This window comes from Scyliorhinus canicula, chromosome 4 (assembly GCF_902713615.1).
Source record: "Scyliorhinus canicula chromosome 4, sScyCan1.1, whole genome shotgun sequence".
Classification (NCBI taxonomy): domain Eukaryota; kingdom Metazoa; phylum Chordata; class Chondrichthyes; order Carcharhiniformes; family Scyliorhinidae; genus Scyliorhinus; species Scyliorhinus canicula.
In genome coordinates this window covers 221127977-221148675 of record NC_052149.1, presented here as the reverse complement: position 1 = coordinate 221148675, position 20699 = coordinate 221127977, and the positions used below count along the sequence as shown (strand labels likewise).

Sequence of the window (20699 nt, the reverse complement as noted above, 5' to 3'; positions counted from 1 at the left end):
ACCATTGTAAAACTCCAGCAGAAATCTCCAAAACCTCAGCAGCTAGTTCACACCACCATCTGATCTGGGACTCGGTGTGCTTTGATGGGAACTGAGGAACTTTCAGCAGGATTTAGCACAGTTCTTTCATAAGTGTGAAACACACACAATGGGACGAAAGGTTTGAAATCTTGGGAGGCTCTGGGATATTCTCTGTTTACCCTGGGCACTTGGGAGCAAACAGTCAAATGATTGCTGGGACCCTATGTAACTAAAAGGTTACTATTTGACACCGTGAGATCTCAGACCTGCTAAGTTTCACATTTTTGTTCTGGTTCAACCTGAGAAGGTCTTAACTTTGAGACATCCTTCTCTCCCCCTTCACCGCCCCGCCCCCCCCCCCCCCCCCCCCCCCCTCCCCCCTTGCCTGGTCTTGAATCTTCCCACATTAGATCTCTTTCATTCACCATCTTGGCACCATTGCATGAAGCATACCTCTGAGCTCAATACACACCAATCTAAAACTTCAACAGAAGGCTCCAAGACATCAACAGCTAGTTCGCAATGTGAGGAAGCGCCTGGCTTTAACTCACCAAGTGAGGCCACGCTTGGCTTTCCTTCGACAGAATTGCACAGCTATTCACCAGATGGGAGATCGCAAGCACAAACACGCATCCTGGGGTCCCAATATGTTGCTTCACCAACTACCTCCTCTTTCTCCGTTTTGCTTATTTCTGCCTACCTCGATTTTCATGGTGGAAAATAATTAAATCTCATTGTGAAATACATCTGCATTTCTAAAAGAGGAAGCTCACGGTTCCCAATGGCCTTGTCTTAGTTGGCAGTATTGTATAGAGGCCTCTTTCCCATTAACTTGACAATGCTCATTAATTCCCTGCATTTGCTCCCCAATATCATGCTTTTTCTCATAGGACAGAATTCTATCCAAAAATATGTTAGCTCAACCTCTTGCTACATGTTTCATAGAATCATAGAATCTGTACAGTGCAGAATGAGGCCATTTGGCCCATCGAGTCTGCACCGATCCTCCAAAAGAGCACCCTAACCCAGGCCCAATCCCCCACCCTATCCCTGTAAACCCACCTAGGGACAATTTAGCACAGCCAGTCCACCTAACCTGTACATCTTTGGGCTGCAGGAGGAAACTGGAGCACTCAGAAGAAACCCACGCAGACATGGGAAGAATGTGCAAACTCCACAAAGACAGTCGCCCGAGGTCAGAATCGAACCTGGGTCCCTGGCGCTGTGATGCAGCAGTGCTAACAACTGTGCCACCGTGCCGCCCTATAGCTAATATTTTATTCAATATTAAATAGAATCATGCAGTGCTGCCTCACGGCGCCAAGGTCCCAGGTTCGATCCCGGCTCTGGGTCACTGTCCGTGTAGAGTTTGCGCATTCTGCCCGTGATTGCGTGGGCTTCGCCCCCACAACCCAAAGATGTGCAGGGTATGTGGATTGGCCACGCTAAATTGCCCTTTAATTGGAAAAAAATGAATTGGGTAATCTAAATTTATTTTTAAAAATAGAATCATAGGGCGAGATTCTCTGCCCCCCACGCCGGGTGGGAGAATAGCGGGAGGGCCTCCCGACATTTTTCACGCCCTCCCGCTATTTTCCCCTCCCCAGGCCACGAATTGCCGCTCTTTTACGGCGAGCGGCGATTCGCCGAGGCCGATGGGCCAAGCGGCCGGGCCTTCACGCCCATTTCAACACGGCAGCAAACACACCTGTTTGCTGCCAGCGTGAAACGGGCGACAGATGCCCGTTTGGAGCATCTGGGGGCCCGATTGGCACGGCAGTACCACAGCCGTGCCAAGTGGGGCATAGGCCCGCGATCACGGGCCGTGCATCCGTAACAGGCGCACTCTTTTCCCTCCACCGCCCCGCAAGATCAAGCCGCCACGTCTTGCGGGGCGGCTGAGGGAAAAGACGCTAACTGCGCATGCGCGGGTTGGCGTTGTCCAACCTGCGCATGCGCGGCTGACGTCATCGGCCGCGTCAGCCGGCGTGACGCTTGACGTGCGGCCTTGACGACCGTCGTCAAGGCCACGCCGCACGGGGCTGCGCTCCTAGCCCCGCCCGGGGGGGAGAATCGGCCCCGGAAGTGGGCGTGAAGGCTGCCGTGGGTCACGGCCTGTCCCACGGCAACCTTTACGATTCTCCGCATTTGCGCAGAATCTCGCCCATAGAATTTACAGTGCAGAAGTAGGCCATTCGGCCTATCGAGTCTGCACCAGACCTTGGGAAGTGCACCCTACCCAAGCCCACACCTCCACCCTATACCCGTAACCCAGTAACTCCACTTAATCTTTCTTTTTAGACACTAAGGGCAATTTTGCATGACCAATCCGCCTATCCTGCGCATCTTTGGACTGTGGGAGGATACCCGGAGCACCCGGAGGAAACCCACGGAGGCATGGGGAGAATGTGCAAACTCTTTTTTTTAATTTAGAGTATCCAATTTTTTTTCCAATTAAGGGGCAATTTAGCGTGGCCAATCCACCTAACCTGCACATCTTTGGGTTGTGGGGCTGAAACCCACGCAGACACGGGGAGAATGTGCAAACTCCCCACGGACAGTGACCCAGGGCCGGGATTCGAACCCGGGTCCTCAGCACCGTAGACCCAGTGCTAACCACTGTGCCATGCACCGCCCAATGTCAAACTCCACAAAGACAGTCACCCAAGCTGCGAATCAAACCTGGGACCCTGGAGCTCTGAAGCAACAATCATACAATCATAGAATCTACAGTGCAGAAGGAGGCCACTCGGCCCATCGAGTCTGCACCGCCCCCCGGAAAGAGCACCCTACCTAAGCCCAAACCCCCACCCTATCCCCATAACCCAGTAACCCCACCCAACCTTTTGGGACACTAAGGGTAATTTATCATGGCCAATCTACCTAACCCGCACATCTTTTGGACTGTGGGAGGAAGCCAGAGCACCCGGAGGAAACCCACGCAGACATGGGGAGAAAGTACAGACTCCCCACAGACAGTGACCCAAGCTGGGGACCCAAGCTGGGAATCCAACCTGGGACCCTGGAGCTGTGAAGCAACTGTGCCGCCTTGAATATGCAATTTGGAACAAAACTTCACTATACTGGAGAAACATCCCATGCTTATTTCTCTATGAGGTTGTGATAGAAATGTCACACAGCTATTAGGCTTCTCCAGGTCGCTGGTAACCCAGAGAACATTCTTTACTTTTATGCACTGTTTTTATGCAGAGGTGCATTCTTATGTTAATTTTGATTTGAGTTTATTTTCTGTCAATTCAATAGCACAGGCAAAGGATTAAAGGCTTGCAGTAAAGAATACTAAAGGTGAAAGAAATGGAAAAGAGGTGGAGATAAATCATCTCCCAGTAATTAATTCAAGTCAAATTCTAGGTTGAACAGATTACAGGAAGAACAGCCGAGTGGTTTCACTCTTTGGTGCAAAATGTATTCTGACTATCACCCACATAACATTTAAAGAGAAAAGTCTCACTACTGGTGAGATTTAGGTGCCAGGTCATCTCGTTGGAATTCACTTTTTCTTGATAACCCGGGCTGCTACAGTGCAGGAGCTGACAGGTCACACAATAGCAAACTAACCAGTTTAGTGACTGGGGAAGGGAAGAAAAGGAAAACAATAAAATTAAATGAGATGATCTCTGGTTGAAGTTAAAGTTCGTCCAATGACAGCCCACCCCCCTCTCTCTCTCTCTCCCTCCCTATTCTCGGTGTCTTTGGAGTTTATACCTGACTCGGAACACATGGACTGACAATGCATGTTCTCCGCCTTCTTTGGTGACTCCTCTGAGCTTCAAGTCTATTTCCCTTCACTTTACATATTTTAAAACTGCTTTATAAACTTTCCTTGCGATGAGGCACATTGCATTGAGAGTATCAGCGAAAACGCTTTGTTTTTCTTTCACCCTGTTCAATAAACGTAAGTCACTAAAATCGAATCCCCAAGTTACAGGGAACACACTTTGCAATGAACCGCTGCCTCATCCCGTCTTGCATTCTCACCTGAATATTAACCCATCAGCCAGTTTACCAAGTTGCACCGACCATCCGGGCTCAGGGTGGCTGCATTGCACATTTCAATCCAGGTGTGAACACTGAGCAGGGATGAAACTGGCAACTCTGTGAGAAACTGACAACTTTACCTCTCTGAGCTGCTTCAAACTTCTTCCTGGAGCAGAGCTGGGCGGCAGCCACTGGAACCTCACAGTCTGGATTCTTGCACTCTCTCCCTCCTTTCTGTCCTGCTTTTTGATCTCGCTCAATCCCTCCGGCTCTGCAGCTTGCCAGGACCGGCCCTCAGTCTCATCCTTCTTCACTGGCCGAGTAACCCCTGTCCTTGGCGTTGCCTCGACCTCCGGGGATCTTCGAGAATTTTGCCCGAGCGCCGTTCCCCTGTACTGCCTGTCGTGGGAAAAGGTGGCTTAAAGATGCAAAACCTGGAATCTCCAGGAACTTCGTCAAAGCTGGAGGGGAGCCAATTCCTACAGCCAATCCTTCAAAGTTTTACTGCGGATTCATCGCTACAAGTACCTCAACACTTAACTTCACCAAATCAAGCAGCAGGTTTGTTTAAAAAGCCAGAATTCTCGTTCTGGTAACGACCTGCGTTTATTAGAAATCTGGATCATAAAACCAACTGTTTCTTATGTAGGGCAATTGGTCACCTGGACTAATGTGTTGCTCTTTCTGGCTTGATTTTAAATAAGTTCTGATTCAAAATCTCTCTCCCATCAATAGTTTTTAGTGGATTGTCCAGACGGAATCATGCTGCCTAATTGTAAGGAAGGTACAGCTTCACCAGCCATGATTCTGAACTAAAGCAAAATAGTGCAGACGCTGCAGATCTGAAATAAAAACAGAACGTGCTGGGGAAACTTTTTTTAAAATTTAGAGTACCCAATTCATTTTTTCCAATTAAGGGTAATTTAGCGTGACCAATCCACCTACCCTGCACATCATAGGAACATGTTTATCATAGAATTTACAGTGCAGAAGGAGGCCATTCGGCCCATCGAGTCTGCACCGTCTCCTGGAAAGAGCACCCTACCCAAGGTCAACACCTCCACCCTATCCCCATAACCCAGTAACCCCACCAAACACTAAGGGCAATGTTGGACACTAAGAGCAATTTATCATGGCCAATCCACCTAACCTGCACATCTTTGGACTTTGGGAGGAAACCGGAGCACCCGGAGGAAACCCACGCACACACGGGGAGGATGTGCAGACTCCGCACAGACAGTGACCCAGAGCCGGGATCGAACCTGGGACCTCAGCGCCGTGGGGCAGCAGTGCTAACCCACTGCGCCACCTTGCTGCCCCTGTGCTGGGAAAACCTAGCAGGTCTGGCGGTCCCAGAGGGCAGTCAGACTGAACCCTATTTCTGTCACCACAGATGCTGCTGGATCTGCTGAGTTTTTCAAGCACTTTCTGTTTTTATTTTACCCATGATTACTTGATGGCAGAACAGGGTGGATGGGCTGAATGGCCCATTCATCTTCCTATGTTCCAACTATGGCTCTGAATGATGGAGGGCCAGCAAGGTGACAGGCTTTATTTCCAATCTGCTCTGGAATGATTAATCTCAATGTCAGTGGCACGATTTAGTTGGAAATGTTCAATGACATATCGGGCGCGGACTCCCGCATGCTTCCTGAGGGCCGAGCCAACAAGACAGTGGAGTAGTTCCAAAAATTATCCCACTCAAGCTTCACGGTGGAACTGGCTGTCCCATCAGCTGATTCGCCGGAACTGTGCCCGGAAACTCCTCTCTAACAAGGGGGAGTTGCTCATAAACGCTCCCTCCGAACCCATTCCCAGGCAGCACACCGACCATGGAACCACGTAGACTTGCACCAAGCTTCGGGGATGCTGATCTTGCCAGGCTACTGGATGCCGTGGAGCGAGTTGGGACATCCTGGGCGGGATTCTGTGATTATCATAGAATTTACAGTGCAGAAGGGGGCCATTCGGCCCATCGAGTCTGCACCGGCTCTTGGAAAGAGCACCCTACCCAAGGTCAACACCTCCACCCTATCCCCATAACCCAGTAACCCCACCCAACACTAAGGGCAATTTATCATGGCCAATCCACCTAACCTGCACATCTTTGAACTGTGGGAGGAAACCGGAGCACCCAGAGGAAACCCACATGCACACGGGGAGGATGTGCAGACTCCGCACAAACAGTGACCCAAGCCGGAATCGAACCTGGGACCCTGGAGCTGTGAAGCAATTGTGCTATCCACAATGCTACCGTGCTGCCCTTAGAAATTTAGAGTATCCAATTCATTTTTTTTCCAATTAAGGGACAATTTAGCGTGGCCAATCCACCTAGCCTGCACATCTTTGGGTTCTGGGGTTAAACCCAGACAAGCACAGGGAGAATGTGCAAACTCCACACAGACAGTGACCCAGAGCCAGGATTGAACCTGGGACCTCGGCGCTGTGAGGCAACAGGGCTAACCCACTGTGCCACTCTTCTAAGTGATCCTGAGGCTAAGTGTTGACGCCGTTGGAAACACCGTCGCCTTTCTCGACGGTGTCAACACGTCCTCAGGAAGAGCAATTCTGGCCCGACAGGGGGCCAGCACGACACCAGAGTGATCCACGCCGCTCCAGCTGCAGATCCTGGCATGAACTGTGCGTGGTGGGGTCCACGCATGCGCGGTGGCACCAGCACACATGGCACAAGGCGACAGGGGCTGAAGTGGAAGAAAGGAGGCCCACAGACAGAGAAGACGGCCTGCTGATCGGTGAGCCCCAATTACAGGCCACACGACATCGGAGGCCACCCCCCCGGGGTCGGACACCCCCTTGCGGAGGCCACTCCCGGATCCTTTCACGCCACGTTCCCGATGGCTGAGAGCAGGTGTGAACGACACCAGCGGGACCCGGGGTTTTTACAACGGCCGCTCGCGCCGTCCCGGGCTGAGAATCGGCGGGGGTCCGAACTGCGCCGCACCAACCATGCCAGCGCCAATGGCACCGATTCTCCGCTCTGCGAAGAATTGAGCCCCGGTGTCGTGGCGGCGTGACACGATTTGCGCCGGTCGTGGGGATTCTCCGGCCCGGCCTCGGGCTGAGAGAATCTCACCCCCTGTTCCTCCAAGGGGACTGGAGGACCAGCGACAGGGCTGCCAATGCTGCCTGGGAGCTCCACCGGGTTGCAATGGTTAAGTTAATGGCCCCCTGGCATTCGCCCTGCCTGCCACCCCCTTGACCTCCAGCCCCCCCCCCCCCCCAACAAGTCAGCGGTTGGCACCTCGCAACCTCCCCGCCCCACAGTATATCATTGCACTTGTGCCCTATCACACCCTGGCACCCAACAGCACACCCCTTCATGCCAAGAGCAGTACCCACATATGGGCACAGTGGTTGGCACAGTTGCTTCACAGCTCCAGGGTCCCAGGTTCGATTCCCAGCTTGAGTCACTGTCTATGCGGAGTTTCCACATTCTCCCCGTGTCTGCGCGGGTTTCCTGTAGGGCTTCGGTTTACCCCTACAGTCCACAGATGTGCAGGTTAGGTGGATTTTGTTTTAAAATTTAGAGTACCCAATTCATTTTTTCCAATTAAGGGGCAATTTAGCGTGTTCAATCCACCTACTTTGCACATCTTTGGGTTGTGTGGGCGAAACCCACACATACAGGGGCTGGTTTAGCACAGGGCTAAATAGCTGGCTTTTAAAGCAGACCAAGGCAGGCCAGCAGCGCGGGTTCAATTCCTGTACTAGCCACCCCGATCAGGCGCCGGAATGTGGCGACTAGGGGCTTTTCACAGTAACTTCATTTGAAGCCTACTTGAGAAATTAAGCGATTTTCATTTCATTTCATTTTCATGTGCAAACTCCACATGGACAGTGATCCTGAGCCAGAGCAGGTTAGGTGGATTGGCCATGTTAAATTGCCCTTAGTGTCCAAAAAGGTTAGGTGGGGTTACTGGGTATAAGACCATAAGACATAGGAGCAGAATTAGGCCACTCGGCCCACCTAGGCTGCTCCGCCATTCAATCATGGCTGATATTTTCTCATTCACATTCAATCATGGCTGATATTTTCTCATTCACATTCAATCATGGCTGATATTTTCTCATTCACATTCTCCTGCCTTCTCCCCATAACCCCTGATCCCCTTATTAATCAAGAACCTATCTAACTCTGTCTTAAAGACACTCGTGATTTGGCCTCCACAGCCTTCTGCGGTAGAGTTCCACACATTCACCACCCTCTGGCTGAGGAAATTCCTCCTCATCTCAGTTTTAAAGGATCGTCCCTTTAGTCTGAGATGGTGTTCTCTGGTTCTAGTTTTTCCTACAAGTGGAAACATCCTCTCCACGTCCACTCTATCCAGGCCTCGCAGTATCCTATAAGTCTCAATAAGATACCCCCTCATCTTCTAAACTCCAATGAGTACAGACCCAGAGTCCTCAACTGTTCCTCATATGACAAGTTCTTCATTCCAGGGATCCTTCTTGTGAACTTCCTCTGGACCCTTTCCAAGGCCAGTACATCCTTTCTTAGATACGGGGCCCAAAACTGCTCACAATACACCAAATGGGGTCTGACCAGAGCCTTATACAGCCTCAGAAGTACATCCCTGGTCTTGTATTCTAGCCCTCTTGACATGAATGCTAACATTACATTTGCCTTCTTAACTGCCGACTGAACCTGCACATTAACCTTAAGAGAATCGTGAACAAGGACTCCCAAGTCCCTTTGTGCTTCTGATTTTCTCAGCATTTCCCCATTTAGAAAATAGTCTATGCCTAAATTCCTCCTTCCAAAGTGCATAACCTCACATTTTTCCACATTGTATTTCATTTGCCACTTCATTGCCCACTCTCCTAGCTTGTCCAAATTCTTCTCCAGCCCCCTTGCTTCCTCAATACAACCTGTCCCTCTACAGATCTTTGTATGATCTGCAAACTTAACAACAGTACCTTCAGTTCCTTCTTCCAGATCATTTATGTATATTGTGAAAAGTTGTGGTCCCAGCACAGACCCCTGAGGCATGCCACTAGTCACTGGCTGCCATCCTGAAACAGACCCCTTTATCCCCACTTTCTGCCTTCTGCCAGTCAGCCAATCCATATCCATGCCAGGATCTTACCCTTAACACCATGGGATTTAAACTTATTTAACAGTCTCCTATGCGGCACCTTGTCAAAGGCCTTCTGGAAATCTCAATAAATCACGTCCACTGGTTCTCCTTTGTCTAACTTTCTTGTTACCTCCTCAGAGAACTCTAATAGATTTGTCAGACACCACCTCCCTTTGACAAAGCCGTGCTGACTCAGTCTAATTTTACCATGTATTTTACCAAGTACTTCCAAGTACTTCGCAATCTCATCTTTCATAACAGACTCTAAAATCTTACCAATGACCAAAGTCAGGCTAACTGGCCTATAATTTCCCGTCTTCTGCCTCTGTCCCTTCTTAAACAGTGGTGTTACCTTCCAATCCTTTGGGACCATTCCTGCCTCAAGTGATTCCTGAAAGATCCTCACCAATGCCTCCTCAATTTCCTCAGCTATCTCTTTTAGGACCCTGGTCCAGGTGACTTATCCATCTTCAGACCTTTCAGTTTCCCCAGAACCTTCTCCTTAGTAATGGTCACTGCACTCACCTCTGCCCCTTGGTTCTCCTGGAGCTCTGGCATCCCACTCGTGTCTTCCACCATGAAGACTGATGCAAAGTAACTATTCAGTTCGCCTGCCATTTCTTTGTTTCCTATTATTACTTCTCCAACAACATTTTCCAGTAGTCCAATGCCTATTTTTGCCTCTCTCTTACCTTTTATATATTGTAAAAAAACTCTTCCTATCTTCCTTTATATTACAAGCTAGCTTGCACTCATACTTCATCTTCTCCCCCCTTATTGCTTTTTTTGTTGTCCTCTGCTTGCTTTTAAAGGCTTCCCAATCCTCTAGCTTCCCACTAATCCTCGCCACTTTGTATGCTTTTTCTTTAGCTTTAATGCTGTCCTTGACATCCCTCGTCAGCCAATGATGCCTTGTCCTCCCCTTTGCATGTTTCCTCCTCCTTGGGATGAATTTCTGTTGTGCCTCCCTAATAACCCCCAAAAGCTCCTGCCATTGCTGTTCCATTGTCTTCCCTGCTCGGCTCCTTTTCCAATCAACTCTGGCCAGCTCCTCCCTCATGTCTTTATAGTTACCCTTATTTAATTGTAATACTGTTGCATCTGATTGCAGCTTCTCCCTTTCAAACTGCAGAGTAAATTCTATGAAATTGTAGGCACTGCTCTTTAAGTGTTCCTTCACCTTAAGTTCCCTAATCAAGTCTGCCTCATTACACATCACCAAACCCAGAATTGCCTGTTCCTTAGTAGGCTCTGTCACAAGCTGCTCAAAAAAAACATCTCTTGGACATTCCACAAATTCCTTTTCTTGGGATCCACTACCAACCTGATTGCCCCAGTCCACCTGCATATTGAAGTCCCTCATGATTATTGTAATATTGCCTTTTTACCTGCCTTTTCGATCTCCTGATTTATTTTCTGCCCCACATCCTGACTACAGCTGGGGGCCTGTACATAATTCCCATCAACTCTACCACAGCTATTCTTCAACTCTACCACAGAAATTCTATGCCTTCTGATCCTATATCACTCCTTGCTATTGATTTAACTTCATTCCTTACTAACAATGCAACCCCGCCCCCATCTGCCTGTCCTTTCGATAGGACACATATCCTTGGATATTTAGATCCCAGCCCTGATCCCCTTGCAGCCACGTCTCTGTGGTGCCCACAACATCATACTGGCCAATTTCAATGTGCGCAACAAGTTCATTTACCTTGTTCCGCATCCTACGCGCATTTAGGTACAACACCCTCAATCCTGCATTGGCCACCTCCCTTTTCACACTCTCCTCAGTCACTGTACCCTGTACTGTGGCCCTTTTTGATTTTTTGACTATAGCTTCTCTGCCTTCCACTTTCCCCCTTACTGCTTTTTGTTTCTGACCCCGTTTTATTTCCCTCCGACTTCCTGCATCGGTTCCCATCCCCCTGCCACATTAGTTTAAACCCTCCCCAACAGCACAAGTAAACACCCCCCCTAGGACATCGGTTCCAGTCCTGCCCAGGTGCAGACCTTCCGGTTTGTACTGGTCCCACTTCCCCCAGAACTGGTTCCAATGCCCCAGGAATTTGAATCCCTCCCCCTTGCACCATCTCTCGAGCCGTGAGTTATGGGGATAGGGTGTAGGTGTGGGCTTCGGTAGGGTGCTCCTTCAAAGGGCTGGTGCAGACTCGATGGTTTGAATGGCCTCCTTCTGCGCTGTAAATTCTATGATTCTCTATGTCACCTACCATAGATGCTCCCCCCCCCCCCCCGATGCATCAAGCGTGGGGCTCACAATGCCCCCCCCGTCCCCCCGCCCCCCCGTCCCCGTCCCCGGAGGAGAAGTTTGCCCATAACAGGCGGGATAGGGCCCAGGCGCCGGCAGGGCTCTGGACATCAGAGTCCTCACCCCCTATGAGGGACGGACCCTGGAGATCGCGGAGTTTTTTTTTCTTTTTATAAATTTAGAATATCCAATTCATTTTTTCTAATTAAGGGTCAATTTAGCGTGGCCAATCCACCTATCCTGCACATCTTTGGGTTGTGGGGGTGAAACCCACGCAAACACGGGGAGAATGTGCAAACTCCTCACAGACAGTGACCCAGGGCCGGGATTCGAACCCGGGTCCTCAGCGCCGTAGGCAGCAATGCTAACCACTGTGCCACCGTGCCGCCCGAGATCGCGGAGTTGACCATGGAGAGAGCGGTCACCTAGCAGCGAGCTTGGCCTGTGCCGCAGATGTAAGTATCCACTGCCTCTTCACCCAGTCTCAAGTGAGCTGTTGATGCCGGACAAAATGATCTTCCCCCCTCACTAACCACATGTTCATTGTTCGTAGGATCTCCATCTAATAGGGTGGGGACACCCAGCTATTAATTCCCCCCCTGCCACCCAGAGCTCGGAGGAGGGCGCCATCGAGGCGTCAGAGATGTCTTACCCACCCTCCCCCAGCGCAGAGACACACAGCAGTGGAGCAGCACAGTAGCATAGTGGTTAGCACAGTTGCTTCACAGCTCCAGGGTCCCAGGTTCGATTCCCGGCTTGGGTCACTGTCTGTGTGGAGTCTGCACGTTCTCCCCCGTGTCTGCGTGGGTTTCCTCCGGGTGCTCTGGTTTCCTCCCACAGTCCAAAGATGTCAAGGTTAGGTGGATTGGCCATGCTAAATTGCCCTTAGTGTCCAAAAAGGTTAAGTGGGGTTACTGGATTAAGGGGCTGGGGTGGAGGAGGCGTGTGCTTGAGTCGGGTGCTCTTTCCAAGGGCCGGTGCAAATTCGATGGGCTGAACGGCCTCCTTCTGCATTGTAAATTCTATGAAAGACAATCTATGAAAGACACCTCGCAAGGCAACATTATTGGACAGCTTCTGGGGTACAATCTGGTGAGCCCCACACAGTTGCTGATACACATCAAGTGGAGGCAGGAATATCCAAAGGAACAGGGGTCTTATGGATCCCAGGGCCTGTCTGACTCCCAGTCAGATGCCGAGCCTCTGGGCAAGGTGATCCTGGAGCTGATGCAAACGCTAGGGCATGGCCATGCCATTTGGGGATGTCACTCATGCAAGTGCATAGCCAATTTGAGGAGTCCTAAAGGTTACAGGCGCATAAGAAGATGCCGGCAAAATATGGCACCTTGGCTAACACCTCTAGGATGATGACCGCAGTGGAAAGCCTGGAGCACGACCTCAGCATCATGAGTGGCTGTGTCCAAGGTGTTGCTTAGTCAGCGCGACCATGGCTGAGGCGTTGACGACAGGTCCCAGTTGCTGACGGACATGTCCCACATGCAGGTGGACATTACTGAGCAGCATTGCGCAGTGGTTAGCCCTGGGACTACGGCGCTGAGGACCCGGGTTCGAATCCCAGCTCTGAGTCACTGTCCTTGTGGAGTTCGCACATTCTCCCCATGTCTGTGTGGGCCTCACCCCCACAGCCCAAAAAGATGTGCTGGGAAGGTGAATTGGCCACGCTAAATTGCCCCTTAATTGGGAAAAAAAAGAACTGGGTACTCCAAATTTATTTATTTTTAATGTTCACAACACTAAAACATGTTACACCTGATACACGTGAAGCCTCTGTCACATTATTTTTCACATCGGAACTGCCCGCACCCCCACCGCCAGCTGCCCTCCACCATCCCCACTCCAGCTGCCCCAGGCACAGTGGTCCAACATCAAGAGTCCCCGATGCAGACCCCATGCAGGTGGTGGGTATGAGTGAGCTCTCAGCAGAAAGACACAGGCCCATCACCCTGGAGTGATGTTACACAGACACAAGGAGGATGGAACAAGATAGTCGGGGAGGGGTATGTGTGGGATCACAAATGGGGAGGTGTGGAAGAAGGGGGGAATGGGTGAGAGGGAGAGGAATGGAATGGGGGTGGTCAATTGGGGTAAGGGTGATTAGTGGGGGGGTGGTCAATGGGGGGAGGGGGTGATGGGGTGATGGGTTGAGTTGACGGGCAAAGCCTCTTCCTATGAGAAGCGGGTGAGGATGAGGGGCTCCCTGGCCTTCCAGGCACGCCAGATCCTCGCCGCCGCCTGACCACAATCTTCCAGCTGCTCCCAGGGGTCCTCCGAGGCCACATCTCCCTCCTCCTGCACGTCACCTCGCTGCTGTGCCAGGTTGTGGAGGCTGTGCCAGGCTGTGGAGGGCACAGCAGACCACCTTAACGGCCACCAAGAGCAGGTGTCCTCCTCCACCACAAGGTGCCGAGTCCGCAAGGACATGGCACAGGTGCTGTACCGTCTCCCTGTTGAGACGGAGCCTCCTGCAGCGCATGCTGTCTGTTACCTCCTCGAATGACCAAGATGCCTCTACACCTTGGGCCATCGCTGGCGTCCCCCTCTGGGTCCCTCCTTGACCTGATGGGCTGCTGGGTCTGCTGGGTGTGCAGCAGCCCCCTGCACATGGTGTGCTGCCTCCAGCCTGCATCTGCGCTGCTGCCTCTCTGTCTGGGCTGCCACCAGCACTGCGAGGGCTTCCACCCCTGGACTCTCATATCCCTTGGGTCTCCCCCACCCTTAGGTGCCATCCACGTAGCCAGTTGCATGGGAAGATCCCATTCTGCACACTCACCCCCGGCCACAGCAGGAGACCCTAGACCCCAGACCCCGACCGAGAACATTAGGGAGACCATGCTCAGGTGCCCTTCCCAGATCCACACACTCACCCTCTGGTTGCGGGGTTTTGTCCCTAGTGCTGAAGCCTAGCTCTCGAGTGATTGTTGGCTGCTGCCCTTGTGGTGTTAATGCCTCCAGTGTTCAGTCAAAGTGTCCATGGCTGGGGCAGCACGGTGGCCTAGTGGTTAGCACAACCGCCTCACGGCGCTGAGATCCCAGGTTTGATCCCAGCTCTGGGTCACTGTCCGTGTGGAGTTTGCACATTCTCCCCGTGTCTGCGTGGGTTTCGCCCCCACAACCCAAAATGTGCAGAGTAGGTTGATTGGCCATGCTAAAGTGCCCCTTAATTGGAAAAAATTATTGGGTAATCAAAATTCATTAAAAAAAAGTGTCCATGGCTTACATTTCGATTGGACTGTTGGTCAATAACACTCGTCTGAGACATGGCACATGTACCCATGAGAATGCAATTGGGAGCTGTGAAGTGTTCACATAATGAACAATCCCAATTCATTATTTACAATAGTCAGAGGCTGCTCAAAGTCAAAGGGAGTTAAAGTGACCTTCAGCTAATAACCTTGAACAGGGCTGTCCTGGAAGTGTTTGGGAAGACAGACAGGCAGCAGATGTAGATGTCCCAGTTATGGGTATGCATAATATTGGAGGTTGGCCTGTCGGCCCCGCAGACACTGAGCACCTCACACCGAGCCCAGGGGCATCCCCCGACCTATGATATCCAGCCCAGGCCTTCTCCCACCCGTCCCCAAGCAGTGGGGCAGCAGCTCCAGTGCCCTGGGCAGCATGTCAGGGACTGGAAATAGCTACTCACCTCCTCAGCTCGCCGCAGCAGCCATTGCGCTAGCTTCCTCTTTCTAAATATGAGTGCCAAATGGTGCCCACATGACCTTTCACTGGGGAGCTGGATGGTTCTCAGAAGTTTGTTAGATTGGGCTTCCATCTCATTCATGAAATAGAGATTGCTCTTAATTTGTCTCAATTGGAGGCAGCACAGTGGCTCAGTAGTTAGCACTGCTGCCTCACAGCGCTGAGGACTGGGTTCAATCGGGTGTAGAGTTTGCACATTCTCCCCATGTCTGCGTGGGTCTCACCCCAACCCAAAGATGTGCAGCGTAGGTGGACTGGCTATGCTAAATTACCCCTTAATTGGAAAAAAATGAATTGGGTGCTCCAAATGTATTTATTTTTTTTAAAGTTTAGAGTACCCAATTATTTTTTCCAATTAAGGGGTAATTTAGCCAGGCCAATCCACCTGTCCTGCACATCTTAGGGTTGTGAAACCCACGCAGACACGGGGAGAATGTGCAAACTCCTCACGGACAGTGACCCAGGGCCGGGATTCGAACCAGGGTCCTCAGCACCATAGGCAGCAATGCTATCCACTCTGCCACCGTGCTGCCCTTAAATTTATTTTTTTAACAATTGTCTCAATTGGTGTCTCCAGAATCCACCAATGGGAGCGGACTGGTTTGATCATAAACCGATTCAACCTGGTGCGGATTTAGGCACTCTTGTACATGAAAGGTAGTCACTTGGATGGGGTACCAGAGATCTGCAAGTGGCACCACAACATAACACGTGATCATTGAGCAAAGATGTGACCTGGGTGGAAATTGGAATGTAATATCTTGCAAATATGGCAACTCTCTGACTCCACTTGTCCGTTCCCTTAGTTTGGTCATTTCTAGCAGGAAGGAGGATGACAATTGGACGGCTTGAAGACCACCTGCAAGCACTAGAAGAAGGTTGTTGACTGTCAGGTCAGTGTAGTGGAGGATGGGAAAAGGCTGCTCTTCATAGAATTTACAGTGCAGAAGGAGGCCATTCGGCCCATCGAGTCTGCACCGGCTCTTGGATAGAACACCCTACCCAAGCCCACACCCCCACCCTATCCCCATAAACCCCACCAAACACTAAGGGCAATTTTGGACATTAAGGGCAATTTATCAGGGCCAATCCACCTAACCTGCACATCTTTGGACTGTGGGAGGGAACACATGGAGGAAACCCACGCACACATGGGGAGAACGTGCAGACTCCGCACAGATAGTCACCTAATCCAGGAATCGAACCTGGAACCCTGGAGCTGTGAAGCAATTGTGCCAACCACTATGCCCTTCTCGACAAATCTGGTCAAATCGAGAACTCCATGGTTGTCCAGAAAAATACAGGGGAAGATAAAAGAGAAAAAGAAAGTTTGTGATCATAACAAAATATGGGCGGCATTTGGAGGCAGTTTCACCCCCACAAACCAAAGATGTGCAAGTTAGGTGGATTGGCCATGTTAAATTGCCCTTTAACTGGAAAAAGATAATTGGGTACTCTAAATTTATTTTTAAAAAATGACTGCTTTTGTAGACCCAAACAAATCTGGACCGAGTAGATTTAAGAAACTTGGTGTATTAACACACACTCGTATTTACAGTATATACCAGATCCCAAATAGGTCTGACTATCAGTACATACCTGGCCGACTTTATACAGAACTTAACTCTGGATGATTTGGAGCTTCCTGTCCCTTTAGCGGGGGAGCTCGTATTCGACGAGACTCATGGGAGTTGATTGCTCCAACCTCGCATGTCTCATGAGATTTATAGACACCTCCCATCCCAAAATCCAAAGTTTCCATGGACGACTGCGAAGTAGGAGAGTGCGGACGGTCTTCGCATCCGGCTGTGCTTCAGAGACTCACGATGCTGGATTGGGCGGTGGACACCTGGATGGAGAACACCACTTCCGACATGAACGCCATGGTGGATGCACTGTCTGAGGTTGCTGCATTGTTCACTCCCCGTTGAAGACCTCTGATGCCTGTGTCTCCATATCCAAATCTGCATCGTCGACCTCTCTCATGTCGGGGTCAGGACTCCCTTGGGGCAATGCAAATCAGATTTGGCTTGATAAGAACTTTCCTCCCTTGAGGAACTTAACATTTTAAAATAAATTTAGAGGACCCAATTATTTTTTTTTCCCAATTCAGGGGGCAATTTAGTGTGGCGAATCCATCTAACCTGCACACCTGAGGGGCTGGTTTAGCACACTGGGCTAAATCGCTGGCTTTGAAAGCAGACCAAGGCAGGCCGGCAGCACAGTTTAATTCCCATACCAGCCTCCCCGAACAGGCGTCGGAATGTGGCGACTAGGGGCTATTCACAGTAACTTCATTTGAAGCCTACTTGTGACAATAAGCGATTTTTATTTCATTTTCATTTTCCTTTTCAGCTTTGGGTTGTGGGAGTGAAACCCACGCAGACACAAGGAGAATGTGCAAACTCCACACAGACAGTGACCCAGGGCCGGGATTCGAACCCGGGCCCTCAGCGCCGTAGGCAGCAGTACTAACCACTGTGCCACGTGCCACCCCTCTTGAGGAACGTTACTAAGTATTAGTCATCTGGACCGAATGTGATCAAGGTGCTTTCACATGATGCAACCTTGTGCCTGTACTCGACAAGATACTGGCCCTGTCTGGCAGATGATGGTCCAACTCTGTAGGTCCCAGTATGGGTTCTAACAACTGCTGAAAACTGTCTGCTTTTTGGTGGAGTCATATTAGTGTCCCTTGACCTTGATGAAAAACATCTTAGATAAGAAACCTTTATTGGGAACAAATTACAACTGTATAAGTGGAGAATAATTTTAAAACTTTTTGAAGATTCGAAGAGGGTGGTGTCATGGAGAGATTGAAGACCTTCCAGGATTATTCGTTTTTGAGGTTAAAACTTTACAAATATAAGGGCCGTGAATCCCGCCTCCGCCGGCCGCCGAATTCTCCGACACTGGAGATTCACCGGGGGCGGAAATCGCGCAGCGCCGGTCGGCGGCCGCTCACTGCAGCCCCCCCGCCGATTCTCCGGCCCGCGATGCACCGAAGTCCCGCTGGTTCTTTGCCAGTTCCCGCCGGCGTAAATTGGACTAGGTCCCTTACCGGCGGGATCTGGCGCCACGGGCGGGTCTCGGGTCCTGGGGGGGGGGGGGGCGCGGGGCGATCTGGCCCCGGGGGGTGGCCCCATGGTGGCCTGGCCCGCGATCAGGGTGCACCGATCCGCAGGTAGGCCTGTGCCGTGGGGGCACTCTTTTCCTACGCGCCGGCCGTGTCAGCCTCCGCGATGGCCGACACGTAGGTGAACCCCCCCCTTCGCATGCGCGGGATGACGTCAGCAGCCACTGATACTCCCGCGCATGATGCAGACCCGCGCCGGCCGGCGAAGTCCTTTCGGCCCCGGCTGGCGTGGCGCCAAAGGCCTTCCACGGCGTCCGGCGGGGCGCAAACCACTCCGGTGCCGGCCTAAACCCTGAAGGTGCGGAGGATTCCGCACCTTTTGGGGCGGGCCGACGCCGGAGTGATCCATGCCACTCCGTCCCACCGGAACCCCCCGCCCAACCGGGTACGGGAGAATCCCACTCAAGAAACGCAGATGACACCATTCTTATTGCTGTCTCTGAAGAACTGCAAAAGATTATTAATGGAAGAGAGAGTGAAAGAGAGAAGAACTGTCTGAGCATAAATTATACGAATTTCAAATGTCCAACAATGCCGATAAAGAAAATCATACGAGAATGTAAGACCACAGTGAAGAATGAAATGATTAAGCAGATAGACAATTTTGTTCCATAGGAATTATAGAGTCATAGAGGTTTACAGCACGGATGTTAACACCGGATGGAAAATGCCACCAAAAAATAAGATGAAGGATCGGAATTGCGCACAATTCTGGTCGCCATACTACCAAAAGGATGTGGAGGCTTTGGAGAGAGTGCTGAGGAGGTTTAACAGGATGTTGCCTGGTCTGGAGGGTGTTAGCTATGTGGAGAGGCTGAATAGACTCGGACTGTTTTCATTAGAAAGACGGAGGATGAGGAGTGACCTGATAGAGGGCTACAAGATTATGAGGGGCATGGACAGAGTGGATGGGTGGGCACTCTTTCTCAGGGTGGAGGGGTCAGTCACCGGGGACATAGGTTTAAGGTCCGTGGGGCAAAGTTTAGAGATGTGCGAGGCAGGTTTTTTACGCAGAGGGTGGTGAGTGCCTGGAACGCGTTGCCAGGGGAGGCTGTGGAAGCAGATACATTAACGGCGTTCAAAAGGCATATTGACAAACATATGGATAGGATGGGTATAGAGACACAAGGAAGAGCTGAGGGTTTTGGCCAAGGTTGGTATGACCGGTACAGGCTTGGAGGGCCGAAGGGCCTGTTCCTGTGCTGTATTGTTCTTTCTTCTTTGTTCTTTGGAATGGAGAAAGCTACATTTCAGAAAATTTTAAAAGATTATGATCAGCTCAAAATTAGCCATGGAAACAAAGCTCAGAGTCCTGGAATGCTTCATCACACCAATTTTGGCATGTGGAAGCGAGTGTTGGACAGTCGGTGAAGCAATGCAAGAAGATTTGAGGCTGCAGAGTTGTGGTTTTTGAGGTGAATAATGAAGAAATCTTGGACAGGTCACAGCAGCAATGACGAGGTGGCAGTAAAACTCTGAGACCAAAATAACTGTTGGCTGAGATCAGGAAGAGGCAGTTGGTATTTCTTGGGCATCTAGCAAGAAATCATGGGCCAGGATGCTCCGTCCAGCGATGCCAATTGTCAGCCCAAGCCTGATTTTGTCGTGAGTTTCATAATGTCATACTTGATCAAATGCTGCCTTGATGTCAAAGGCAGTCCCCCCCACCTCACCTCTGGCATTCAGCTCTTATTTTCCATGTTTGTACCAAGACTGTACTGAGGCGAGGAGATGAGTGACCCAAACTGAGCGTCCATGAGCAAGTTATTGCTGTGTAACTGCCACTTGATAGCACTGTGGATGATCCCTTCCATCACTTTTTTTCAATAAATTTCGCTTACCCAATTATTATTTTGCAATTAAGTAGCAACTTAGCATGGTCGATTCCCCTACAATTAAGCTACGCTGCACATCTTTGGGTTGGAGGGTGAGACCCACGCAGACACGGTGAAAATGTGCAAATCTCCACACGGACAGTGGCCCGGGGCTGGGATCGAACCCGGGTCCTCAGCGCCGTGTGGCCCCTTCCATCACTTTGCTGAGTAAATTGATGGGACGGTAATTGGCCGAATTGGACTTGTCCTGTTTCTTGTGTAGAGGACATGCCTGGGCAATTTTCAACATTGCCAGGTAGAAGCTCGTGCTGTAGCTATACTGCAAGAGTTTGACTAGTGGCACGGCAGGTTCTGCAGCACATCCTCAGTATTATTGCAGGAACATTTTCAGGGTCCATCGCCTTTGCAGTATCCAGTGCCTTCAACCATTTCTTGATATCACGTTTAGTGAATCAAATTGGCTGAAGACTACCTTCTGTAATGTTGGGCTCCTCTGCAGGAGACTGAGGTGGATCAGCCACTCGGCACTTCTGGGTGAAGATTGTTCCAAATGCTTTAGCCGATGTTTAGTAGTGATGTGCTGGGCCCTTCCATCATTGAGGATGGAGTATTTGTGGAGT

The 20699-nt window shown here is 50.7% G+C and overlaps 1 protein-coding gene across 1 annotated transcript in view; it reads right to left on the bottom strand.

Annotated features, from left to right (window-relative positions):
* The window catches only part of fat2 (FAT atypical cadherin 2), a 176481-nt gene extending 172033 nt beyond the window's left edge, over nt 1–4448 (bottom strand). Inside the window, 1 exon segment of the mRNA XM_038796111.1 lies at nt 4161–4448. The gene's annotated coding sequence lies outside the window, so the exon portion shown is untranslated.
* Nucleotides 4449–20699: the final 16251 nt, after the last annotated feature.